General features: G+C 36.7%; 1 protein-coding gene across 3 annotated transcripts in view; it reads right to left on the bottom strand.

The window, feature by feature from the left end:
* Window positions 1-11,970, bottom strand: part of DHRSX (dehydrogenase/reductase X-linked) — a 421,270-nt gene that overhangs the window by 236,405 nt on the left and 172,895 nt on the right. The window lies entirely within an intron of this gene.

The following is an 11,970-nucleotide window of genomic DNA, read 5'->3' as shown; positions in this document are numbered from 1 at the left end:
ATAGCATATTATAGTGTATGGTAGTAAACAGTGGATATGAAGAATTTAGAGAAATGAGATTTGAATTAGCAAGTGCAGAATCAATTAAGCAAAACCAAAACAACATTAGAGATGACAAAGGCAAGGATGACTGATGATGGCCCTGGATCCAATGGTAGATAGGATCTGTGGCCTTTCTAAGCTAAAGCCCTGCCAGGGTCTCAGTTGGTCTGAGAAAACACATATACTTCACATGATATCTTTGGCTTTGGAGGCTAGATATCTTTTTGCTCTCTACTCATTTTTTTTTTCTGGGAAACTGAGACAATTAACTCTTTAGTCTCATGTAGTTTTCATTTACAACTTCTTGAAATACAGCTCTGGAAAACCAGATTTTGATAAAGCCCTCTGGCATTCAAATGGAGCTACTTGACTATACCTTTAAACTCAATTCACTCTGGCTCTCACTGATTGGCCAATAATAGGTCCCAGCTGAAGTCTCACTAGTTCACTGTTCGGGTTTTGATGGCGTAGAGTGAGTGTTCTGGCCAGAAACACTGAGGGTCTTCCCCTCCCAAACTGATTCTTTTGTGAAGGCAAACTGGACCATCTCTTGCCTCAGTTCTTGCCTAGTTTTATTCACTGATGTCTAGTGTTCTATCCATTACATCAGCTGCTGGGAATCCAAATCCACAGAATCACCAAGTCTAGAGGACACTTTGAGGTGCTATCCAGTTTTCCAAATCTACTATTGCTACTATTGCTTACGGATCTCTATCCATTACACCAAAGGTGTCTGTGCTAAACACTCAACAACACTTCCAAGTGTGACCTGAACCAAATTAAAATGTAATTGAAGAATATTTAATAAATAAAAATATTATAAACCATAAATAACATTTTAAAACTGACAATATGCAGCCAAGGGGAACTTTATCTACAGATTAGTGACTCCCATTTCTATTTGAGTTTGACACCTCTACTCTACACTGCTACTTGGTGCTTTATAATTATTTTGCCAGCTTTCCTTTTAGGACTCATTATAATAAGGCAGTTACATGGCACAGTGGATAGAAGATAGCTAGAACTGAAGTCAGGAAAACCTAAGTTCAAATTCAGTCTTGATGTGTGACCCTGGACGAGTCACTTATCCCTGTTTCCTCGGATTTCTCATCTGCAAAATGAGCTGGAGAAGGAAATGGCAACCTACTTCAGTATCTTTCCAAGAAAACCCCAAATGGGGTCATGAAGAATAGGACATGACTGATACAACTCAACAACACATATAGTAGAATGGGAGCACTTGAAGAATAATGAAAAAACAGAATTTAAAAAGCCAATCTTCTCATAGAAAAAAAATCAATTTGCCTTTGATGTGTTAATAGAAAATAATTCCATTCAAAATTAAATAAAACCTGCTTTTAACCCAAGGCCAGTAATCATTTCTAAATCCCTTCTATGTTAGGACAAACATTATCTCTCCTCTAAAGGTACAATTTATTCATGAAAAAAATCTTTAAAATGTAATTTATTTCTTGGGATGTCTATTGTATTCAAAGAACCAACCTCATTTAGTCAGGATCCACATGATTGTTAAAGAAAAATGTAATAGATCAGACATGCTGTGCTTTTAGATATTAGGAACTAGACTTGTATAAAAACAGACCTTCCATGTGCAATGCATACGGATGGATTTTTACAGGTATGTGACTCAGGTGTATTAAGTTTACCCTTAGGCTTCAATGGTGCCCATGATGGTATCACTATTTCTGCTACCTCCAACAGTACACACCCTGTCACATACACACCTTCTCTTTCTTTGGAATTCTTCTCAGTATTTATCCATAAACTCCTCCAAAGATGTTCACAATGGAAGCCTTCCTCTAGATCTGTAAAGATTTCTTGGATACCAGTTCAGTACTCAGACAATCCAATTGTTATCAGCAACTATATGTTCCCTTTCTTATTTTAGGGGCAAATACTTTAAATTCCATCTGATTAATTTCATCTTAATGCAATTTCTTCCTGTCTACTTTTATTTCCCTATGCAATCAATCTTTTATTCAGCAGAGAACGGTTTACACATTCACACACACCTACACACATATGAACATGTGAATGTATTGATAATGTTTAATATAAAATTTTGGAATAATCTCTTTGTTCTCTCTGAAGCAAACTCAGAGAATGCCTCTTCCTATGTCAACAAAAGCCAGCCAGGGATGACTTAACATCCTTAAGAGACCTTTAACCTAAGACACTATCTTGAATAATGGAACGTTTTCCATATCTTAATATTTGTAGACATATGTTATGGCATGTTGATGGTAAAGAAAATATAGACATCTTAGGTTGTAATTTCAACTGAAACTTTGTTTACCCTTTCCTGTGTCAGTTATTTCGAGTACCTGTTTAGGACAGGAAGCCTGGTGGGATTTTCTTATCGTATGTCACAGAGACATATGTTTACACAGCCTGGAATCGCAAGGCCCAACCGACACTACTTTGTTAATTGTCTTGTCTTACTAAATTTATGATTTGTTCAACTAAGAGAGTTCTTTTCTCACGGCAAAATGTATATAAGCCAGAAGATTTCTGTACTGGGTAGCCAGAACATTTTTCTGGCTCCATAATGCATTATGTTACCGTTTTCTTTAATAGGGAACTAATTAATTAATTAAATCATAAAATGTAGGCATTTAGCCTGTTGCCTTTTCTTTAACCAAGTTTTCAGGTTAACAGTATACACACATCTATTATTTCATTGCTTCAGAGACAGTGATTTTTTTTTTTTAATGAAACAAATTTTTAAAAAACAAGTTGCTTTATATTCACAGAGTCCTTCTTTGCGCCCATGCTGTTTTTGAATGCACAACAATCTTCCTCTAAAGCAAGCACTATTCAATATCGTAACAGTTCTGTCCAAATAGTTTACAAACGAAAACCCTGCTTGACAGGGAGCAGCAGATTGAAGAGGTAAAGCTGGAAGAGTTTGATGAAACCATTTATAAGCCATAAAATTTTGTCCATTGACATATTTAAACAACAGTTTCAATAGCTAAAGTTCCAATTTTAGGAGATAAAAAGCTAAGAAAATTGGGATCTCTTTTGCTCCTCAAAAATCACAGTGGTAGAGAAATGGAATAGTTCATTTTATTGAATACAAATATACAAGCATATATATGTTTATACATGTATATGTATGCATATATGTATACATATTTATATATATACATATACATACATATGCGTGCATGTGCATATATGAAAGATTTTAAAATGCAATATTATCTCTGTTTTATTGTACATATATATACACACAAATATAATTCCAGATTGTTTCATTTTAAAAACATATCTGAAAAACATGCATTTTAAGTTGCCTTATTATTCTAATAGAAAAGAAGTCAGCCCTCCAGATGACCAAAAGTACCGCATACATGGTAATTTTACAAAGTCTATCACTTATTCTCCAGACCTTCAGGCACAAGTGGATCCACCCCTTCCTACAAAACTATGAAGCAGCAGTGATTAGATCTAAAAACACTCCAACTAGCCTTCGTTAATCAGATAGGTGGCAGGTACCACATGAAATACGATGAATAATGAATGAATAGTAGAGTGAAAACAAGAATTAAGCCGTTAAAAACATATTAACCTTCTGACAAAGCTACAGATTATAACCAAGCTGATAATTTTCTTAAACATTTATAGAACCACTGAACATTCCCTGTGCCTCCAGTGGCACGATTTTAGCTACTTTACACATTTGGACATCTATAATATTTTTTTAATTAAGGAAAGGAGATTATGGTACTACTTTCTGAAATAGATTCCAGGGTTTTCTACTCTACTGAAACGCTTTTCTTCTTATCCAACTAAATGCCTCCTGCTATCATCATCTTTACTTCTTTTCTAAAATGAAATAGTACAAAGCTGGCATCTATTATTCAAATAAATGTCTAACCTTTCATATACTGAACTGTTTACCAAGGCACCCTGGGGCCTTCTCTGTTCCAAAGTATAGAATCATAATACTTTAAACTTTCTTATCTTATTTTATGATCTGTACAGATATAAAACTGACATTTCTACGCTGAATGAAACCAGACTGATGGGCAGCTCATGGAGATGAAAATTGGATACTTTTCCTCCCTTTTTTTGAATAACATCTGTCAGATGCTGGCTACTCCACAATTAAACAGTATCTCATCTCTGTCTCCTCAAGCTCACATAAAAAAATCATCAGACAAACATGTGACAATGAGTAAAACCAAAATCTCATGCTCTATGGTTAAAAGGAATTTATGTCTTTATGAACCTGAATCTTGCTTTGAAAAAAAAATAAGCTTACTAAGAGGAAAAAAGCAATACTAGTATTTGAGAGGAACGTATTTTTTGCAGTATATCAGAGAAAAAAATTACTAAGTTTTATATCAGTGCTTTTCTCAGTATACCGAGAATCATTCTTTAATTGTCCATTCAAACTTCCATCTTCAAAATAAAAAAATTCTCTAAAAATTACAGCAATCATCCAACAATGAATGTTGTTGACAGAAGGGCTGTCTTAAAGCAGTGGGTATTCATCTTGGAAAACCTCAAGCTAAGTTCAGATGATCATCTACCAACAATTCTGTACGTGGAATTCTGCAAAAATACGTTTTTTTACTTTGAATGGGAAGCTGACGTACACGAATTCTAAGGTTCCTTCTTGTGGTAACTAATAAATAAATCACAACCTTTCATATACAGAGAGAAAACATTGGCTCTGGAGAATGAGGAGCTGAGTTCAAATCCCTACTAACTCTGTGATCTTCAGCAAATTACTTAAAATCCCTGGGCCTCAATTTTCTCATTTGGAAAAAGAGGTGGTTGGAGTCAATGGTCTCTGAAGTCCTTTCCAGACTTAGGCTGATGGTCCTATGATCCTAATGCCACTGCTTTTTCCCTTTCAGTAGCAGTCATTTTATTCTTACAGATCTTTTTTTTTTCTCCCCTAAGCTGCCCTAATACAAAAAGAAGTATTTCTACACAGCATGATAATATTTTCATGATAATAAAAGGACAGTAACTCATCTTTAGATTTCCAATAATTACAAATGATAGTAATTTGCTCCTAAATAGGAGATAGGTGGCACACTGGATACAGCATTAAACCCAGAATCAGGATGACCTGAGTTCAAATGCAGCCTCACTTACCAGTTGAATGGCCCAGGGAAACTCACTTAAACTCTGTTTGCCCCAGTTTCCTCAACTGTAAAATGGGGATTAAGAACAGCACCTATCTGGCAGGTTGTTGTAAAAATCAAATGGAATAATATTTATAATGTGCTTAGCATAGTTCCTGAAACATACATAGTAGGAGCTACATACATGCTTGTTTCCTCTCTTTCCCAATTTACAAACATGGATGCTAAGTAGTGTAGTTCTGTCAGCCACAATTTGGTAGTTCACTAGATGATGGATCGTCAGTTGGCACACTATTTTCTCATGTCACTAAACAGTGGTTCCCACAGCTTCTCTAACTTCTAGTACTGCCTCATTCCCCCATCTCACACCAAACCCCCTTAACCTCTTTCACATCACCACCATACCATTCCTTTCACCAGCTGTCCCTCTTCCCTATTTTCTCCTTACAAACATAATAGCTGAATGGCTTCCCCCAGCTTGTTTCCCAGAAGATGCCAGCCTACCTTTCTTTTGGTTCCTGAGTCAGTGGAGATAGAGGAAAATAGATATTCCAGCAGTCACCTTGAAAAAAGTGTCAGGTGTGAAAATGTTTACAGCAGCTCTTTTTGTGGTGGCAAAGAACTGGAAATTGAGGGGATGCCCATCAGCTGGGGAATGGCTGAACAAGTTGTGGTATATGAATGTAATGGAATACTTTTGTTCTATAAGAAAAATTGAGCAGGCAGATTTCAGAAAAACCTGGAAAGACTTACACAAACCAACTATGAGGCAAGTGAGCAGAACCAGGAGAACATGGTACACAGTAACACCAATACTGTGCAATCATCAACTATGCTAGACTTAGTCCTTCTCAGCAATACAATGATCTAAGACAATTCCAAAAGACTCATAATGGAAAATGCTATCTATATCCAGAGAAAGAACTATGGAGTCTGAGTGCAGACCAAAGCATCCTATTTTTACTTTGTTTTTGGTTTTTCCTTTTTTGTGGTTTTTCCCCTTTGTTCAGACTCTTACTTCACAACATGACTAATGTGGAAATACTTTTAACATGATTGCACATGTATAACATATTAAATCGCTTGCTGTTTTGGAAAGGGGGGAGGGGAGAGAGAGGGATAAAAATTGGAACTCAAAATCTTATCAAAATGAATGTTGAAAACTATTTTTATATGTAATTGGAAAAAAACGGAATACTATCAAGTTTAAAAAGAAAAAAAGTCCCAGGAGAAATTTCAGCTTCACAGACAGAGGAAGAAGATGACATGCATGGCTTCTGACTGGTGGGAAATTCATTCCTGGACTCCTACCACTCAAATGCTGATCAAGAGTTGGGCTATTCTACATGACAGAACTTGGCCTCAGTAATCACTAAGCATGAGGCTGGACATAATCATTAACTACTCATATGATATAGGTATAGATATAGATAATCATTATAACACAGATTACCAGAGAAGGATCCTCAGGTCTTTTAGTGGCATTAATCAATGTACTTACATGCCTCTCCAAATAATCTAATGTTCCGTTCCACGAAGAACAGATAACAAACAATGCTTGTGTTAGAGAATTATTTGAGACTTTTAAAAAATTGCTTTAAAAATGGCTGCCTAGTGATTTTCCAAGCCACTACATTCATGCTGATTCTAAAGGGATTAGATCACTCCACAGGAGTAGACAGTGTATATTAATAATGGAAGGAAATCTTTTCAGGTTAAATTCACTCACTAGTTTTCATTAAATGCAAGAGTACCCAGGCTTAAACAAATCTAGTTCATTAATAGTGACTGAAGTCCTGTTTTTATACTCTCACAGAGATAGACCTGAGTTCCTGAAGGCTATGTAGGTAAAGGGTAGACAGACAGGTCCTATATCAAGCTAGAAAGACTTTGAATACAGGCCAGTAACAGACAGTCATTCAATAGCCAGCCATGCAGAAAGGCTCAACACCAGATGGCTGGCCACTAGGTGATCAATTTTTCTGGCTACAGAAAGTCGGGGTATTCCTTATCAAGAATCAAAAGGGTTTAGCTTTTTATTGGTAAAGAGAGCATCTAAACCAAAGAAATAATAGATTTTTGAGGTATTGTATTAGAAAAATTACAATTAAAGGCTTACAGTGACTTGTCTTTTTAATTTGGTGTTGGTTTTGACCTCTACTCTAAATAGCTGCTGATAGGACTGCAAATAGAATAGTTGAAAAAGACTACTTCATCTGTAGAATTAGGTGTATAAAATAGGTGATCACTAAGTTTCCTTCCAGCTCTACAGCCTAGGTTCATGTCTATGACTCTAGAATAGAAATTCAGGTCATTTGATACAAATCACGTGGTTCAAAAAAGTAAGAACTTAAAAATGTCCCCCAAATATCTCCAAAAGAAAAATGGGTGAAGAATATGAACAAAAAGTTCTCATAAGAATGGTAAACGATTAACAAACATATGAGGAATGCTCTAAATCAGAGATTAAAATCCACAGTCCATGGAAGTACAGCCCAAACCTGTTAAAATGTAATTGGGAAATATTTTTCAAAATAAATACACAATAAAGATATGCAGTTTTCTAAGTCAATAGGTATCTGCAGGCATCCTTACGTATTTTTTAGTGGCTCTCCATTTCTATTTGAGACTGACGTTGTGGCTCTCAATAACTAATAAGAGGAAAAAAAATCAGAAAAATACTGAGGTTTTACCTCACACCCAGAAAAATGGCAAGATAACAAGATGTGAATAGTTGTAATTAAAGAGTCTGTGGAAAGACAGCCTTCTGATATCATGCATTACATTGATGTATTGTTTGTGACGTTTAAAGTGGTACAGCCATTCTGGAAAGCAATATAGACATATGTAAATAAAATGATTAAAATATCCAGACCCTTTGATCTAGAGAATCCACAGGCAGCTATATTCCCCAAGGAAGTCAACAACAAAAAAGGAATGCTCCATCTGTACCAAAATATTTATAGCAGCATTTTATGTATTATAGCAAAGAAGTAGAAACAAATGTCCATAGATTGTGGAACAGCAAGACATGGATATCACAGAATGATACTCTGCTTGATGTAAGAAATGAGAAACACAGTGAATACAGAGAAGCATGGAAAGACTTACGTGAACAAATATAAAGTGAGCACAGCAAGAGAAACACTATACACAACGGCTAGAGCCAGGCAAACAGAAAGGATCACGAAACAATTAAAACTGACTGTTACAAAAGTATAAAGTAAAAGTATGTCCTCAAAGTAGACATATTAGAAGGCAATTCTCTCCATTCTTCTTGCAAATGGCGGGGTCATATATGTGGAGAATGGCATGTAACATTGCTTTTTTTTCAATTTGTTCATTGGTTTTATTGCATATTTTTGTCATCTTTATCTTTTTCTTTTCTCTAAAAAATCCTTTGCCACCAAGGACAGCTCATTGGGAAAGGGGAGTGAAAGGGATACATCTTGCCAACATGAAAGCAAAAGATATAACTGTTTGTTTTTAAATGAGTTCCTCACATTAAGCAGGGTATCTAATGGATTTCCTTTCTCCTCTTTCATTTAAATCCACTTTTTTCTAGCAATCTTTAAGTAACTAAATCCCATAAAACAAGACAGGGAATGAGACAATCCATATAAAAAGGGTTTACCTTCACATTAATGCAAAAACTGCATCTTTTTTCAGGTGAGCAGTCTGGCAGTGTGCTAGATAGTGAGGGAGGCAAAGAACAGCTGGTCATTTACCATCCTCTGGTGAGGACCGATCTTAAGCAATTACTGGCCATGAAAGCCACGAGCTCAATATACATTGTTTCCTGTCTGCCTGACAGATAAATAACTTCTAATAAAGTGTTAGAAACACATTTGATACTAATAGTTATCAAGGAAAATGTATTACAGCAAAGTTCAGAGGAACTGAACACTTTGGCAAAAACAGCCCCCCCCCCCCCCCCCTTTTCAGGAGGATGGAGCATCGGAAACAGAAGCAAGATTGGCTTTATACTGTTAGTTCAGGACAGATCCTCCCATCAGGACATGGATTGGTCCTCTCCATTAGATCACTATCTTCTCTACATGCTCATTACATAATCACCCTTGATGTGATTCCCCCCTCCCAAACATGTTTTAACATAGGACCCATGATCAGAAAATAGAGGGATAATTTTATGCAGGATGTATCTACTTATACACATGAGGTTCATTAAGCAAACACAGTGAAGAAAAGCCCTTTCCAGGTAACTCTAAGTCATTTTCCCTGACTAGTTGCAGCTAGCTTTAGATTGGTCCCTTTATCAAGAACTTTGTAATTTTCTGAAGGTCACTGTTTGTCTCTTGATTGGCTGAGTCCACATGTAGGCTACTAGCCTCCTTATTATCTGACATTCTCAATGACTTCATCAACTAATAACTTCTGTGGAAACTTACAATCACCTACGTATAAGCTGATGGAACAAACAGCTCTGGGTCCCTTTACATTAGCAGGTTTATGAGGAATTTTATGAACTACCTGAACAGAACTTAAATATTGCTTAAGAGAATGAAAAAGCAAAACAAAAGAAAAAGGCAAACTGCAAATTAGGTTGCCCTGGGGAGCAAATCTCTTTTGGGTAAGTTTTCTAAATTAATAAAATCTTAGGTCAAAAAATATACTCTCTTTCTCTCTCTCTCTCTATATATATGTATGTATGTGTGTATATATACATATATGTCTATACATACATACATACACACATAATATATATGTATATATATATGCATATACACACATTACTCCATGTCCATGTCTTCATTCTTTAGTAACTGGTAAGCTCTCCAAGGGCAGTGAGCATGTCTTATATAAACTGTGCTATCTCCTCCAGCTTCCATCAGAGAATCCTGCAAACAAGTACGCATTCAATATAGATTTAAAGGTTGTGGCACATCTCATAAAGACAACATAGTCACTGAAGAATTATATTTACAAATGCAAGAGAGTATCTTCCCAGGGAGCAGGCCTCTCTGACATCTTCTGGGGACACCTAGAGCTCAGTGCTAAAAGGCTTGAGCTTTAGGATGAAGAAACAACCCCCGTATTGGCCACTAAACAAAAATGGTTTCTGAATTGATACTTCAGATAGTTGATAATCAAAAGAAAGTGACCCACTCCCTTTTGTTTCCCTACAAGAGAGCATAACAGAAGTCCTAGAAGCAAGGCACTGAAATTCAAAGGGTATGAATAGTTCCTTCAGTCCTTCAGCAGCAGAACAAGTGAGCTTAGCTTCTAGTTAGAAACACTAATTAGACAAAATAGGAAGCTGTCACATGATAGCTTATTCTCCACCTTTTTCCATGGTCACATCCCAGATGACCTCCTCTTCACATTCCTCAACCCCAATCATTCCATATCCCCACCAATGGTCTTGAGGTTTTTCACTGAATTGTCTTAGGAAGATTCTGAAGATCACCTGGCAAGACAAGGTACTGGACACTGAGGGTCTTTCTTGAACTGAACTGCCAAGCATTCAAACCCTACTGCAGAGAGTACAACTCTGATGGGCTGGCCACACTGTTTCAATGCCAAACACACACTTTCCTAAAAGACTATTTTACAGAGAACTCACACAAGGCAAGCCTCATATGGGAGTAAGAAGAAGCATTACAAGGACACTCTGAAGATATCTCTGAAGAACTTTGGAATTGATTTTTTTTCTTTTTTAAAAAACATCATTAATTAATTTGTAGTTTTCAACATTCACTTCCATAAGATCTTGAGTTCCAAATTTTCTCTCCCCCTCCCTCCCCTTACCTTACCCCTAGACAGTGTGCAGTCTGAAATAGACTACACATATGCATTCACATTAAACATATTTTCACATTAGTCATGTTGTAAAGAAGGATTAGAACCAATGGGAAGAACCACAAGAAAGAAGAAACAGAAAGACAGAGAGGGAGGAAAGGAGAAAGAGAGAGAGGAGAGAGAGAGAGAGAGAGAGAGAGAGAGAGAGAGAGAGAGAGAGAGAGAGAGAGAGAGAGAAGGGGGGGAAGGAGGGAGGGAGTCAGAGTAGATAGTATGCTTCTATTTACATTCAGACTCCAAAGTTCTTTTTCTGGATGTGGGAAGCATTTTCTATCATGAGTCTTTTGGAGGTGTCTTAGATCCTTGCATTGCTAAGAAGAGCCAAGTCTATCAAAGTTAGTCATCGCACAACGTTGCTGTTACTGTGTACAGTGTTCTTCTGGTTCTGCTTCTTTCACTCAGCATGTAAGTCTTCCAGGTTTTTCTAAAGTCTGCCTACTCATCATTTTTTATCACACAATAGTATTCCATCACATTCATATGCCACAACTTGTTTGGCCATTCTCCAATTGATGGGCATCCGCTCAATTTCTAATTCTTGACCACTACAAAAAGAGCTGCTATAAATAATTCTGTACATGTGAGTCTTTTGCCCATTTTTATGATCTCTTTGGGATACAGACCTAAAAGTGATATTGCTGGGTCAAAGGGCATGCACAGTTTTTGAACCCTTTGAGCATAGTTCCAAATTGCTCTCCAGAATGGTTGGATCAAGAACTTTGGAACTAATTATGAGACATGGGAGAGCATGGCATAACCATATCAAAGCAGGTGCTGTGCTCTACAAGTAAAGCAGAATTGCAGTAGCTCAAAAGAAAAATGAGATGCACACATTTAGAGACAACTCCATTTCAAGTGTCTATACAGACCATTTGTGCCTGACCTATGGTAGAGCCTTCTGAGCTTGTACTGGTCAGATCAGCCACAATCAGACACACTGTACACTGACCCTGATGTAGTGACATCATTTTGGTCCTCCTCT

The sequence above is a fragment of the Notamacropus eugenii genome, chromosome 5, assembly GCF_028372415.1.
Source record: "Notamacropus eugenii isolate mMacEug1 chromosome 5, mMacEug1.pri_v2, whole genome shotgun sequence".
NCBI classification, from domain to species: domain Eukaryota; kingdom Metazoa; phylum Chordata; class Mammalia; order Diprotodontia; family Macropodidae; genus Notamacropus; species Notamacropus eugenii.
This window is presented reverse-complemented; position numbering and strand designations above follow the sequence as displayed.